The sequence below is a fragment of the Glycine soja genome, chromosome 18 (genome assembly GCF_004193775.1).
Source record: "Glycine soja cultivar W05 chromosome 18, ASM419377v2, whole genome shotgun sequence".
Lineage (NCBI taxonomy): Eukaryota > Viridiplantae > Streptophyta > Magnoliopsida > Fabales > Fabaceae > Glycine > Glycine soja.
In genome coordinates, this window is record NC_041019.1 from 49,750,315 (window position 1) to 49,764,176 (window position 13,862).

General features: G+C 33.9%; 1 pseudogene; it reads right to left on the bottom strand.

The window, feature by feature from the left end:
• Positions 1 to 4,621: 4,621 nt before the first annotated feature.
• Positions 4,622 to 8,397, bottom strand: LOC114397375 (annotated as a pseudogene).
• Positions 8,398 to 13,862: the final 5,465 nt, after the last annotated feature.

Consider the following 13,862-nt stretch of genomic DNA (forward strand, 5'->3'; position numbering starts at 1 on the left):
GCGTGTTGAACATTTTTTATGAGAAGTGAGGATTGGACGTCCAATTTAAAACCACACATTTTAAAAAGAATCATATAATTTCATTCATAATCAAAGGCAAAATTAAATAGGATAAAAAATGTATTTGTTAGCATAACATCTTTGACACCCTAATTAATTTATGAGAGCAACATAATTTATTTGTCACCTAACAAAACTCACCAATGGATTTGAAATATTCGATAAACATGGTTTAGGATAAGTTTTTTTAGAAATATACTTATTTATAAGTTAAAATAAGTTTTTCATTAATTAATTTATAAAAAGTCATACAATTTTTTCTAAAAAAAGAGAAGATATCTACAAATTAATTAATGATTTATTAATAAAAAATTTATTTTAACTTAAGAAAAAAAATCATTTTATTTTTTATTCTTATTTTTTTCTTCTAAAAATACTTATCTAAACGGCTTATAGAGCCCAAGTCTTTGCTTCTAATGGATGTAAAATACCTTGATAAATGGTCTTTGTTTTAACAAATTGGCCATGTTGATTACGTAGGCACATCCCAACTCCAAAGGAAATTTGCTCTGCAAAAACCCCAGCATCTACATTATATTTTGACATTTTCTAACCTTCAACCATTCAAAATAGAATTACTTCCCATAATTTACCGTCGCGACACTTCCAAGTTCCAAATGCAACACAAAATAACAACAAATTGAGCTTTTACATTATCCATCTTTCTTTCGAGATTATGCGAAAGATCAGCAACCTGCCATAATTTTAAGTCTCTATATATGCACATATCATGAACTATTAGATAATCCATAATTTTGATAACATTTTCTAAGATTATGCACATATCATGCATGTTACATAATTAATCCCCATGTTATTTAATTAGGAATAATGGACTCAAGAAAGCAACATTAATTGTTAGTCTTTTATTTCAATTTTCATCATATTTAACTCACCTTCTTAAATTAACAAAGTCTTATACAAGAATTCGCTTCAAGCCTAAAAATATATTGGATCGACCCTGTTATTTAGGAAAATAAATTATACTCTCTGCTATGCGGATATCATCTTTATTTCATTCATTTTATCAAAAGCATAATAATAAAAGAAATGAAGAGATCTCTATCTCATTCATTTTTCAAAAGCATAATAATAATAGAAACGAAGAGAAAAATAAAAATTAAAAAGGATCATGTCCCTTTATTGCTAGAGCAACAAACTTGGGGCTGCAAAATGCAATGCATATGAATGCAAGCATGTGGGATTGAAGACGACAGGCGCGGTGCAACTTTAATTGGTAGATGGCCAAACAAAGATGGTTGTACCAATTAGGTGATAAACACGTTTAAATATTTTTTTTTAGTCTTTATAATTTAATATTTTTTTGTTCTTACAAAATTATTTTTTTATTTTTAGTTTTTATAAATTATATTTATATTGTTTTTGGTCTTTAAAACATTTTAGATAATCCTTTAAATAGTAAAAAAAATATTATCCTAAAATATTATAAGACAAAAATTAAAAAATAATAATTTACAAGAACTAAAAAATAAAAATAAAAATAATATTACAAGAAAAAAAAACTAAATTATAAAGACTAATAAATGATTTTACAATTAATGAATTACTCTTAAAAAGGCTCTCAGAATTCTAATGCAGGAAATGATATGCCTAATTAATTCCCAACACCTAAAATGCTGATATAGCGTGATTAAGATCTTGGAAGCAAACGCTAACTAACTATGATGGGAAGTATTTGATTTTTGAGAATAATATCAATCACTCTCCAGACTCCAGCTATTATTAAAAAAAATATAAATATGTATTATTTTCTTATTTTTTTCATTCTTCTTTCGATGCAAAATAATAGTCTATGTTAGATTATTTTACATAAATAATAAATAAATAATAATAATTTTACAAAATTAATCTTATATTATCATTAATTTATTTATAAATTTTGTAGTTTATTATTAACATATAAGAAATATAAATAAAAAATAATCAATATTACATAAAAATTAAAATAACAATTATATTAAAATAATTTTTTATATGACAATTATAATAAAAAAAAGAAAGTTATTTTAGTTTTTATGTAATATTTTTTTTTATATTTATATTACCACTTATTGTATTAATTTATATATTTTTTAATTTTTTTTCTTATCCTTTTTTCTCTTTTCAATTAAATAAAATCAGTGTTTCATAACTGCTGCTTACCTGTTGTTCAATGCAAGGAGTAGATAACCCTGAAAAGCTAAATTAAGATTTCCTAAAGCAGATTCTCTGTAAAGCAATGATGCTCAATAAGTGAAATTGTCAGAAATGGCTATGTTAGAATCCTAATAATAATAGTACTAGATGTTTGTTTGTTGAACAGACAAAGAAAAAAAAAATTATTTGCAGCCTTTTCAGCCATTTCTGTCTTTCTAATGTGAAGTGAGTGTGCAAAAGATATGTATAATGTGTTATATTGTAATGAATCACGTGACAAAAAACACATTATGGAAGTTATATAACTAAATAAAAATATATTTATTATTACCTCAATCTTAAAACAATAGTTATCTTAGATCAAGAAAACAAAATAAACAAATAAAAAATAATTTTATAAAAATAATTTTATATTATTAGTAATTTATTTTTAGATTTTGCAGTTTGTCATTAACATATAAGATATATAAATAAAAAATATAATTAATTTTACACTAAAAAATTAAAATGTTAATTATATTGATATAGTTATTTTTCTTATATGAACAATTATAACAGAATGAAGAAAATATTAATTTAAGTTGAAGTATATCATGCTATAAATGTTTTCATTGCATAAGGTTTTTTATAAGAATAAAATAAGAAATAAAGGAAAATAAAATAATTTTTATAAAATAAAATTAATTTATGCATCATCTAAAATCAGTTTTTTTATAGAAAAAACTAAAATCAAAATTAAGTTATCTTTTTGGAAAATTAAATAATTTTAGGTTTTATTTTAAAAAATAACTTTAACCTACACATAAACTAAATTTAAATCAAGGAAGAAATTTATTTTATTCTTTATTTGCTATAAGTATTTATGAAAAACTTATGTAAACATCATTATAATCTGATAGGTAAAAATTGATAGAGAAAATAGACATTTTGTATTAAATTAAATGAATAATGAAGAAAAAGATATAAATAATTTCACTTAAATAAACAATGAATTACTTCTTGAAGTTGTGTTTTGTTTGTATTGTAAATTGCGTCATAATTTATTTTTTTATAAAAAAAATATTTTTCATAGATTAAAATAGAAAAATATGTATTACAAGAACTAAAATACTATTTAATCCTTAAAATAAAATATGTACGCATCCTTGGCCACCACCATCCTTGGCAAAGCCCCACAGCGACTAAAGAGTGAGAAATCAGGTGGTGTGTAAGTCAATAATTGACATTTCAGTGGTTAAATTTGTGGAACTCACATTTGTGACGTGATTTTCGTTATGATGGTAATTTTTTTATTTTACTTTTACATAATTTTAAAGTTTTTTATCTTAATTTTACGGTTTATTAGAAATAAAACTCTGATCAACCTCAAGTTTAATTGAAAGTGAAATAAAGTTTAATTAAGAATTATTTTTCTCAATAATTAAATTCTATTGTTATTTAAAGTTTTAAATTATTCAATTTTAACTTCAACATATTAATTATTTATGTTTAATCATTTTATTAATTTTAAAGCTTATCTTGAGGAGAAGTGGAGCAAACGTATATCATAAAAAATATAAAATATAAAACAATCATAGTTCATAGATTTAAGGCTGGTCATTGCTACAGTCACAAGAAATATTCAATGGAATGTGCTCAATTTTTACCATTTTTTCAGTAGTTGGAACCATATTTTTCCAAATTATAGTTCTGGAACGCATATGGTTAGTTTCCCCAAAAAAAAAAAATCTTAAATTTGCGTTAGAATAAATTTGTGCACCATGATACCAAACTCCTACTAAAGTCGTATATCAGCAAAGATTAATACATATATTGACAAATGGAAATGCATATTGAGACAATCATTGTTCAATAGTGTTTAAATCTCGAGGCGATTAATATTCCAGAACAATTTTAAAATGTACTATCTTAAAGATTTTCAAAAGGAATAAATAAGAGAATCATTTTGTTTTAACAACTTCATTTTCTACAGGTTCTATACCACTTTCAAAATCACACCTTAATATGTACAACTATTAATAGAATACAGACGTATGTGGATGGCAGGTAATGCAAAATACAAAAAATTACTAAACAATATTCTTAATAAATTAATCAGAAATATCCCTCCATAAGAGATGCTGCCACACACAGTAGAATAGGCATAAACTTACCCTTGACTCCTTGAGCATCCTTTGGAAACAACTACTCAATAATTACCTTTTCTCAAAACAGGAAAATGTCTAAATTCATTTGTTTCTTTACAGCAAGATCTACTAGATAATGTAAAAAATCCTTTTTTCTCTTTCCTTAATCTTTCAAAAGTCTATGAACAACATTCTTTTCATTTATGGAACATGTTACATCCTTTTGGTCACCTTAGATGGTTTCTCATGAATGTCCTAAAACTGTATACCATAGAATGGTAACTCTTTTCATCTACAACAAAAAGGGAATTTTAAAAAAATTTAGCACTCAATGTTAGTTTTTGGTCCTCTTTGAAGAAAACAATTGGCGAAGAAAGCCAAACTTTCCTCTCTGTTTCGGGCAGAAAACTCAGTAATGGTGCCATATTACTTGTTGTAGCCATTACTGAGTTTAAAGAGAAACGCATTGAGCATGCGGATGATCTGACTAAAGCTTGGTCTCAAGTCAGGATCTTCAACCCAGCATGATTGTATGACAAAAAGAGTTATTATTCCCAAAAAGATATAGCTTTGGAAGTGTACAAATTAATATATTAACAATAATGATTCAACAAAATATATGATGTGAATAAGGGAAGTATGCATAGTATATCCATAGATCATAGTAGAGAAATTTGTATCAAGTATTTATAACTTGAGACAAAAATGATAACCAACTGATTGATGAATAAGGACCTAGTAATATCGAATTTAATACCTTATATTCAGCCTGTAAATTGGGCATCCCTTCAAACGTAATGCGGTTTGTTAGTAGCTCCCATAAAACAATTCCAAAGCTATATACATCAATCTTGTTGTTGTAGTGCTTTTTCTCTACCTGACGCAATGTGACAGTACTGTACAACTGCAAAATCAATGCCAGGTGTCAAAACAAACTCCATGTATATATAAGCAAATTTATAATGCATTCTTAATGGCAGATTTCGATGCTCTAAAGGGTCCTAAATGTGTGCACTACTGTACTAAATAAATTACAGGATACTATATGGGAATTTGCTAAATGACTTTTATCTGCTCAGAAAAAAATTAAAGCCCACTTGATATACGAATACTAGGTCTTTTCATAGGTAGAAATTTAGAGATTGAGTGGTCTTATATATATATATATATATAGTGCTTATGGGATAATAACATCAGAAGTGCACTCAATCAACTGAAGAAGCAAAACAACTATGCTACTGCAAATATCCACTCAGAAGTAATGCAGTGATTACACAAAATCAAGCAAGAAATGCTTGACACATATCAGTCTGATACTGATAAATTATTTTGTTCACCATTCTAGCAAAACTAGTACATCTAAACATAAAGTGTATCACTGCTGGCCTTTAGTATTATGTTCAGTCTCCCATTCATCTTTTATCATGTCAATATGTCAGTGCAATAAATCATCATTTTCAGTTAATAAACACCAAAATGTGCCAGCTTTATTGGAGTCACTGGTGCACAGTTTATAGTAGTAGTTGAAACAATAGCATCATGTTCAAGGAATATATAACATACCTTTGGGGCCATCCAACGCTAAGTTCCTGTTTCTGCGGTCATCATTTAGTCACAGTTTCTTCTCTTGCAAGACCAAAATCTGCAAGTTTAACAGACTTCTGGTTTGCTGCAAGCAACAGATTGTCTGCATTGTGACAGTTTCAAAAAACATAGTTGAATAGGAGGATACACATTTTAATACTAGAAGTCATCAATATATACTCAGATTTCAAACTATGACATCAATGTCAAAAGCTACAACCATTTGCTGTAATAGAGAAAAAAAGTTCAAATGAAGAAATACTAGCTAAGGTATGCTTAATTTCATTAATTGAAGAGATGATGTAGCAAAGATATTTTTCACAAAAGAGTCATGAAGAAGGTTGGTTTGGCAACAAAACAAAAATTATATATATTACAAGACAGCAGTGAGCTGAAACAACCAGGATAATTTATCCACCTTGTAAGTACTATAACAACAATTTTTTAGTCATTTAAGGACACTACAACCATAGAATCCATAACAAAACGTATAACATACAAATTATATAATTACACATAATGTGCTATATATACGCAAAAGTACTAGGTTTCAGATCTCTGTGTATGATCCCAATGGCATGTAGCCAATCCATGGCACGATCAGTCACATACTAGCATTAAGGAAAACAAGCGCAATAATATATTTAACAAAATTACATAGGCTTCAATAAAACGTAACTACTCAGAAACAGTAAAGATCATTGCTACATTGGCAATCACCTTAACAAGGTTGTCATGGTGGACGCGAGACATCAAATTAACTTCTCGAGCAAAACGATTTTCAAGGGATGCTCTTTCTTCGGAAGTGCTCCTTCGATGCAGAACTTTGATTGCAACAATTTGATTTCCATACCTGGAAAATTATTAATCTAAAGTTCTAAACCACATAAATCATGACTCCAACTTCCAGCAATTTAAATCACTTGATGCACACACAAGCATACAGTTGAATAGGTACTCTTATACCGGGAATAGTTACATTGTCGGAATAAAGAAAAATCAAACACCCTTTAACAAGAGCTAGAAATCAATTGTTCAATACCATGCAAATGTTCTTCTTGTCATTGTGGAACCTAGACATGTCAAATCAGTAGAAGGGGCAAAACCCCAACTTTGCAGGTGAAATTTGTGACATGTAGTTATTTACTGATTGAACTAACAAAGATTCACAGTTATTATTATTTACTCAACGACAAAAGAAAAAGTGATTTAGCTGAAACAATCAGCCATAGCATACATTTGACTTCTTACTTAGCACTTAAGCACAACAAAAAAGCAAAATACAAAGATACTGCCAGCTAATGGGACAAAAATATACATAATGATGAAAAACTAAAGTGTAGATAAATATCCCAACAGTGTATGATCTGACATGACTTGTCAGACACTTACGGATCAACCTTCTATTGGATTAAATTGATTTTGTAGTTCTCAATGAAAGCTAGTGACATTGTATGTATAACTTAATTGGTTTATGTCATTGTTTTCATACCAAGCATAAATGTGAGGACCGGCCCTGTTTTCCTTTGTTTTGTGCATGTTTTAGAAATCTGCATATTGAACTGATGATGACTAGTGAGTGATGCTATATATTGGGCCTAGTACCATATGTTTAGTAATTGATTTTGTATGCTTAATATTTATAGTAGAAGAAAAAAAATGATTTCTAATTATATGGAGCACAAGATGTTCATCTAAAAAACATTTTAAAATTACTTAGTTAAATATTAAAAAAAAAACCTAAATAAAGTTATACTCAATTATAGTGATACTTATTTTGGTCTTGGTTTTTTTTGGTAACGGAGAAAAATAAAAGAAGGACTACGAAACAAAAACAAAAGCATGGTCCTCTTGCAACTGGGCTAACTCCACTAGGGGGAAGCTGCCACTGAGAGTCCATATGCACCAACTTTGAACCCTAGGATGCTAGTGTGTCCGCAACCTGGTTTGCTTCATGAGGAACCTATGCAAAGGAAACATTCCATTCTACTTTGGAGAGATCTTTCACTTCATATAACTACTCAAAATAAACATGCAGCCTTGGAGTTGCACTCTCCCACTAGACCAAAAAGTTGATTATTTCCTAATTATTTGACTCACAAACTACATCCTTGAAGTCCATGATCCTACAATACTGAAACCTGACCTTGATAGCCACAATCTCCGCCACTGTAGGATCACCAACGCCTATATGTTGGAAAAATCCAAACCTCCATTTACCCACTGCGTCCCAGATTAGGCCACCAACACCCATGCGATATGACGGGGGGATATAGTTGCCATCTACATTCAGTTTTACTTGGGGCAAAATGGGTGATTGCCAACACTCAGGGGGAGAGAGATCCGTAATCCTGGATGTGGAGTGTTTAATCTTCGAAACCATCATACTTATGTCAAGTTGCCTACGAGAAAACCGTATTACACTGCCAATGCCACGCCCACCACATGACACAAACCATCTCCAGTGCATTTGCATTAGACAAAATTGTCTGTAGTAAAGTACGAATGTCACTACATGCCAGGATTATATGAGACAAGATCCCCAAACGAGTCCACAACTCATTCGTGTAAGGGAAGTCTCGTATCACATGAAGATCAGACTCAACACCCGTTGAGCAACGGGGGTACAAGTCACATATGGGCAAGTAATTCTACACTTTCTTAACATTTATGGGCAATGCTGAGTGTGCCAGCTACCAGAGAAAATAGCGAAGCTTCTCCGGTCCAGGGAACTTCCAAATCTTCCTCCACAAAGGTTCCTTCAAGGACTCATCCAAATCTAAGAGCCATAAATATGTTGAGTATATACCAGAAGTGCTACCAGACCAAACAATGGCATCATCACATGTTGGTTGTGTGGGGAAATCAATCTCACTAATCCAAGCAACAATTTACGTTGGTATTTCAGTGCGTCGGTTAGTAAATTGCCAAGTTACATTCTGTCATAAGTCAAAGAAAGTACAATGGTTGTCCATGATGTGGACGTACAACACAAACTGGCTCAGTGCACCCAAACCTGATCAATTTGAGTTCCATAGGGGTGATCTTTCATCACCCAGATGAGGCATAAAGCCACTACAAAGATGATCCCGAGCTTTTAATATATTATGCCAAACATACGAGGCCCATTTACTTGGAGGTATCATTAGGACGGAGAAGTGATTCAAGTATCTTGCTTTGATAACCTGAACCCACGACTTCAGGGGTGATTGAAGCAAGTCCTAGATTAATTTCCCAAGAAGCGAAACATTAATCAACCGCCAGTCTCTGACACCTAAGCCCCCATAAAGCTTTGGCTACGTGATTGTTCCCCAATTGACAAGATTCCAACTACAACCCTCTCCCTTACCAGACCATATCATAGACCGACACAATTGATCTATCCTCGTGCAAACACTACAAGGAACCCAAAGAGGTTGCATGGTGTAGACTAGTATAGAAGCTAACACTGACTTCATCAGGCAGAGTCTTCCCACCTTGTTTAGAAGCTTACCCTTCCAGCTAGCTAAACAATTTTGAACTTTCTCAATGACGTGATTAAACTTTGCTTTTGACACTATTCCCTAAAGCAAGCGGTAGCCTAGATATTTCCTTAAGTCACTTGTGCTACGAATTCCAAGCACGAGTTCCAACAAGTTCTTTCTCCCAAAACCAACCCCCTTTGAACAAAGAAACCTGGACTTATGCAAGTTAACCTTTAACCCTGAGGCTGCAAAAGTCCTTTAGGAGGGTTGATACAACATGGGCTCGGTCTATAATTTCCTTGTAGAAGAGCAATGCATCATCTGCAAACATAAGGTGAGATAAAGTAGGTCCCTCTTGTGCTATACTGATAGGTTGCCATACGCCCTTGCTACACTGATCCTATATGTTGACCACGAACAGATACGGTGACAACGGGTCTCCTTGGCGGAGATCATGAGACAGTTTGAAACCTTTAAAATTAGAACCATTCCAAAGGAGAGAAAGGTTGGAATTGCACCTCCCAGCCCACATTATAAGCTCCACAATGATTGTTAGGAATCCAAACAAAACCAGAGTCTCTTGTTAAAAGTCACGATTTACCCTTGTTAGTTCCTCTAGGACAACTGCGGAATTTATTAGTAAGTGCACCGAGTCATACAAGTAGTATAAAACGGTAAGATCGAGTATCGTATCCATCGGGAGTTTGTTTCATTCAGAAAAGCATCATGCAATAAGTAGACATTTGTGTAACATCATGAAATAGAAATAAAAAAACAAGATATAGTTGCGATTCTAAAGATAACTATAACATTCACTAAGTAAATGCGAGAAATAAACAGATGGTTAAAACGTTGGGCCTTTCTACTAAGTGACTTGATGCAATTGAGGGTTTTTCTCTATCTAATGTTGTTTCTGTGTTCTATGTTGAGGACAATTATCTCAAATACCGATGTCTCATGTGAATGAGCTAATTCTAATTAAACTTCGTTCTCGGATCCCTCGTCGAACTTAGCCTAACCGAATAGCATTAAGATCACAGCATATTAAAAACTAGAGTTCTTGTACTTCGTGTCCAGACAATCTAGTTATCTAGCCCTGCTCTATCCAGTTCTAAGGATTCAAAACATTTCCCAATGCTAAAAATCCTAACTTTACACACAAATGGATGATCAGACCAAAAGCATGCAAGAATTAAGTACAGATAAAAGTAGTGAACACATCAAAACAACATTAAATAAATACTAAAGAATATTTACATCAAGACTCAGCAGAAATTCCCAACAAAAGCTTTAGCCTTCCATGGTAAGTTATTACCTTTCAGTTACAATAGGAGGTTTTGGAAGCAAAATTCATATTACACAGTGGTAGGGATGTCTCCTCCACCTCTAAGAACCTAAAAATCACTCTAAAACCTAGAATCCTCTTGAAAGCTAAGGATTTTGGTGCTCCCTTGCCCTGTTACGTCGCTTTATTGCATAGGCTCTCAAGCATATCCCTATTTTTTTCCAACTTCAGCTTTTAACGGCTTTCTGTCCTCGAAGGCTCGCTTAGAGCCATTTTCACGCTAAGCGCAAGTAAGTGATTTTCTGCTGAGCGAGCTTGGCATGCTTAGCGCGAAAGAAGACAAACGACTCGTTGAGCAAGCTGATGACGTATTGATGCTTGGAAGATTCTCCCAACTCGCTAAGCGGGCTGAGTGTCTCGCTTAACGGATGATTCTCGCTAAGCGCACAAGTCTCGCTTAGTGAGACACCAGCCACAACAATCTTCTATTTCTTCATCTTTTCACCTAAAATTGAAGTTGAAAACACATTAATTCACATTGAAGGGAATATCTCTACATAAAAATCAAACTAAACCTAAAAATGTATAAACCTACAAAAAAAACCATAAATTGGAAAAAAGACATGATTTTCATAAAGCTTTTCAACACAAAAGTTAATCGTAAATGACGATTAACAACCCTGTCATAAGCCTTTTCGAAATCTATCTTGATGGCCATGAGTCCCTCCTTAGTTCTAGTGTGATGGATAACATGCATTGCTTCTTGGGCCAAAATAGAGTTATCAAGTGTTCCCCTACCTGGGGCGAATGCAGCTTGAAAAGATCCTATCATGATGTCCAAGAAAGGACGAAGATGATAAACAAGCACCTTTGTGATTACCTTATAAGCCATGTTGCAAAGGCTTATAGGGAAGATCTTCTTCAAACACACAGGTGATCTGTCTTTGGAATCAAGACAATTAGAGTTTCTAGCACCGTAGGATCTGAGTACTCACTAATAAAGGCAGTTGCTACCCATTTCCATAAATCCAAACCTACCACTGAGTAGTACTTCTTGTAGAGGAAGGGTTGGAAGTTGTCCGGTCCAGGGGCTTTGCAAGATTTCATACACATCACTGCTCGTCTAACCTCTTCCACTGTGACAGGCTCTGTTAGCCTCGAAGGTCCCTCATTCCTTAATTATGGAACAATATTGAACTGGACTGGGAACGATATAAGCTCGTGGTCTCTTGAGAAAAAGATTTATAGTATCTAGCCACCTCCTAGCTCAACTCCGCAGGGTCAGTAGGCCACACCCCATCATCAAAGAACAATCCTATGATCTTATTCCTTTTCCAGCGAGTTAAGGTTTGGGCATGAAAGAAGTGAGTGTTCCAATCTCCAAACTTAACCCATTTTTCATGGGATTTTTGGAGCCACAAGAACTCCTCTTGAAGAAGAATTTCCTCGTACTAATCATGGAGATCCTTCTCAAGGAGACTTAAACTCTCTAAAACATCATGCTCGAGCGCCAATTCAGCCCCTTCAAGCCTGGCTTATACTTGCCTCTTCCTTTGAAAAATATTACCAAACAAATCCTGATTGAATTTGGACACGTCCCTTTGAACCTCCTGGAGGCTTTTGAGAACATCCGGAGCCCCCCTGCCCCAAGTTTGTCTAACAACCTTTTCAAAATCCCTATGGGTAGCCCAGGCCACCTGAAACCTAAACGGACGATTCTGGCTCCTCAATGGCTGGCCTTCGGACATAATCAACACCTGACAATGATCACAATAAACCCTACAAAGGTTTTCCGCATAAGCTTCAGGAAATCGAAGTTGCCAACCTTGATCCACCAAAGCTTTATCAAGCTACTTCACTGTGAAGGACCCTAAACCACGTATATTAATCACCCTTTGTTTCCAAATCCATGAGGTCACATCTATCTATCACATCTTGGAACAACATGACCCAGATAAAGTAAAACTATCACCCGAACTTCAAAAGGTTTGGCGATTTCATTGAAATCTCCAGTGACCAACCATGAAGGAGTCACCATAGTACAAACCGCTTCCAAATAATCCTAACACGATTGAGGAGTCCTGATTTGCGAAGAAGCATACACCACTGAGCAGGTCCACTGCCATCCGCTATCCTCAATACTGAAAGATATAGCTTGTTGGCAAGAACTAATCACCTGGGTTCTAAAGGTTCTCAATCTATTCACAAGATGACAAATTTCATAGTTCAACGTCCCCTAGAACTGTTCCACAGCCACAAAATAGTAGTGAGTTTCCTGGACAGTGAAAAAGGAAGAACAATGAATTCGAACAAGCTTCCAAACCCTTCTCTGACCCTTAGCATTGGTCGTACCTCTGATGTTCTAGCACGAGATATTCATATCATTAAATGGATTCATAAAACTATTTAAAAATAAGAAAAAGAAGGAACCGACCTTAATGGCTCACAACAACATCCCTAGGCATCGACGAGGATCCCTCTTCATCGCCACCACCTAACGAAGCATGACTTGGTCCTTGAGACGCACTCACGACACCCTCCTACCTTTAACGCCCTTGCACCTGGTCAACGTTAGTCGTCCTCGCAGGCCCATTCCCATCCTTAGTCTATTGCGTCTTTGTGAAGTGTAGGTGGCCTTTGTCTTTTTGATTGGCTACGACAGCCTATTTCTGATTAAGAACTTCCCCAAGGTGACCACTCCTAAGCCTCCCCCATGATCTATACCCTTTTCCGTCCTTGGTTTCACACTCCACACCGCCACCTCATTGCTGCTTGGCTTGGTGGGTTGTGAATCATTCGAAATCCCATCCACCTCATTGCTCCCTTTAGACTGTTGACACTCCCTAACGACATGGCCATATCAACCACAGGATGAACATAGAAGGTGTAACCCCTCATATTCAACGTGATACCAGGACCTATTCAACCAAAACTTTCCCACCACTGGAATACTCAAGTCAATTTCCACAAACTCTAGCAAAGTGCCTTCTCCTCATGCTTAGGGTATTCATGTCTACGCAATAGATCTCCCCATGGCTGATGCAATTATTAGGAGAACACTAGAGTTGTAGTAAACCAACCCTAGACCAGGAAAGTGTATCCAAACCACTGTCTTTTCGATCTTCGCTTCTGACGCGACAATGTTCGGCAACAAAGGACGAACAACAAGATAGTGATCAAACACCA